Source organism: Durio zibethinus, unplaced genomic scaffold (genome assembly GCF_047325235.1).
Source record: "Durio zibethinus cultivar Kanyao isolate XHJ-2024 unplaced genomic scaffold, ASM4732523v1 HiC_scaffold_315, whole genome shotgun sequence".
Lineage (NCBI taxonomy): Eukaryota > Viridiplantae > Streptophyta > Magnoliopsida > Malvales > Malvaceae > Durio > Durio zibethinus.
Window position 1 is genome coordinate 24,139 of NW_028322938.1, and position 3,362 is coordinate 27,500.

Genomic DNA, 3,362 nt, shown 5'->3' on the forward strand with positions numbered 1-3,362 from the left:
AGCGAGGGTTTCTAGATTTTATGGAATGGAAATCAGGAATTAAATTCATTATAGGACTTATTCTATCTCTTTTAGAAGATACTATGCCGCTACTCGGACTCGAACCGAGATGCTCTAGCACTGCTTCCTAAGAGCAGCGTGTCTACCGATTTCACCATAGCGGCTTGCTCGAAATCATAATAAGCCATTTTTTATTCAATCGTCGAGATTGAAGGTGAAGGGGTCAATTCAATGTAAAATGTAAAAGAAGCATTTAATTTAAATTGATGAATAAAAACTCGTTTAAATAGCAATTTGAAGGTTCAAAAAGAATCTTTATTATTTATCGTTTTATTTAATTATCCTTTTTTTTATTTAATATTTAATTTAATATTTAATTATTTCAACAGAGATTTTATAGTTTGTGTTTTCCTAAAAGAGAACTCCTCTATTGTAACTAAACTAACTAGTTGTAACTTCAATTCATAGATAGAATTCAACAAAAAAATGTTCTTTATCATTTTAATTTTTTAATGATTCATCTCTCATTCTTTTATATGATTTTTATGAATCTATAAAAAAAAAAATGCTTATCAATTGAATGAATAAATGAATGAAAAAATATTATTTTTAGAGATCACAATTTCAGCACCACATCCAATGATTTCAAAAGATTTATGTAATTTGCATAGCTTTGTATTAATCGTTAGGATTTTGCGTTTTAAGGATTTATCAAACCAACTAGATATTGGGTTGTACACGTTACGTTATATAAAAAGCGTTTCGATTCCTGTCATAATTGTACCATACTTCAAAAAAGTATTTCGAATTTCGAATTCTAAAAATATGTCTTGATTCATCTTCTTATACAAACATAGAATTTTTTTAGATCATTTTAAATTGATACATTATTTGTATATCCACTAAATTATAAAGGGAGTTTTCTCAATTGGGTTGAAAGCAAGGGAAGGATATATAGTAATTCAGAGAAATAATGATTCATAAAGTTACAAAATTGAAACTTAATGGATTAGTTTCAACAACCCAGTTAAAGCTCTTATATATATGTGCTCCGATATAGCTATAGTATAAATATACAAATTTTTATTATTTAATTATTTAATTATTTATTATTATAAATTGAAATTGAATATTATAAAAATAACAAATTATTATAACACTAAGATACCAAATGGGGCGATGGGGAAAATGAGAATCCCCATCCCGGAAATGAAAAAAAAAAAGATATTCAAAAAAGAAAACCTTTGTATCTTATTCGAGTTAAACCAATTCAGATTAAAAAAAAATTATTTGTCGTACAAAAAAACTTTTTGAATTACCCGTAAAAATAGATCTCGATAATGAAAAAGCTTTCAACGCCGCCCAATATCCTTTCTTTTTCCAAACATTTTTTCGAATACGCTTTTTTGATGTAGAAGTACGTTTTTTTGGAACTGCCATTCAAAAAAAAGGTTATTTAGTGCTATAGTTGGATGTCAAAGACATCTATTTTTAAAACAAAATGATCGGTGTCTTTATGTCATTATTTATCTATTCCTATAGATTTTCTAGATTAATAGATTTTCTAGATTATAATTATCTATATACTACTATATAAATTTCATAAGAACTAAATAGAGATGGGAAAATAACATAAAATGCTTCTATTCTAGAAAAAAAAAAAAAAAAAAATATGATATAACCTTTTTTTATTTATATTCCATACACTATCCAGAAAAAAAGAAGAATTTGTATTTAATTTATTGGTACCTTTCTTTTTTATATCTCCATTCAAATCTATAGGATAGATTAGGATCTATTATGATATATAAATTGAATTGATGAAATCAAAAAAACGTAAAAAAGAGTCTTTCCTTCTCTATCTCTGCCTATTTTTTTTGTCGTCCTACATTTATAATTTATACATCTCCATTTATACACGAAAAATACATCAAAACAAAAAAATGTAAAAAAACCATTTTATTTACCTAATAAAAAACAAACTTGAATTTTTTTCTATTAATTGGTAATTGGTCAAGCTCGAAGAGAGAGTATGCCCAATTTTCATTTTCAATCAAATTCGAATGAGACTCGTAATTAATCTGTTAAAGGATACATAATTTTGAAAAAAAAAAAGAATATTTTTTTTTTCCATTAGTAACTCGGTGATATCATTTGATTACTTCTAACTTCGAAATTTGAATATTTTTGAAATATTTGAGAAAGATTAAAAGATTAATAATAGAAAATTCCAGTTAACTTTGTAATATCTTGATTGTATTATTGCTCCCTTTCCATCAAAAGAGATAAGAGCCGGTGAATCAGAAACGATTAATTAAGAAAGAATAAGAAAAAAGTTTTTATGGAGCATACATATCAATATTCATGGATCATACCTTTTGTGCCACTTCCAATTCCTATTTTAATAGGAATGGGACTCCTACTTTTTCCGACGGCAACAAAAAATCTTCGTCGTATGTGGGCTTTTCCCAATATTTTATTGTTAAGTATAGTTATGATTTTTTCGGTCGATCTGTCTATTCAGCAAATAAATAGAAGTTCTATCTATCAATATGGATGGTCTTGGACCATCAATAATGATTTTTCTTTCGAGTTTGGCTACTTTATTGATTCACTTACCTCTATTATGTCAATATTAATCACTACTGTTGGAATTTTTGTTCTTATTTATAGTGACAATTATATGTCTCATGATCAAGGATATTTGAGATTTTTTGCTTATATGAGTTTATTCAATACTTCAATGTTGGGATTAGTTACTAGTTCTAATTTGATACAAATTTATATTTTTTGGGAATTGGTTGGAATGTGTTCTTATCTATTAATAGGGTTTTGGTTCACACGACCTGTTGCGGCAAACGCTTGTCAAAAAGCGTTTGTAACTAATCGGATAGGCGATTTTGGTTTATTATTAGGAATCTTAGGTTTTTATTGGATAACGGGAAGTTTCGAATTTCAAGATTTGTTCGAAATATTTAATAACGTGATTTATAATAATGAGGTTCATTTTTTATTTGTTACTTTATGTGCCTCTTTATTATTTGCCGGCGCAGTTGCTAAATCTGCGCAGTTTCCCCTTCATGTATGGTTACCTGATGCCATGGAGGGGCCTACTCCTATTTCGGCTCTTATACATGCTGCCACTATGGTAGCAGCGGGAATTTTTCTTGTAGCCCGCCTTCTTCCTCTTTTCATAGTTATACCTTACATAATGAATCTAATATCTTTGATAGGTATAATAACAGTATTATTAGGGGCTACTTTAGCTCTTGCTCAAAAAGATATTAAGAGGGGTTTAGCCTATTCTACAATGTCCCAACTGGGTTATATGATGGTAGCTCTAGGTATGGGGTCTTATCGAG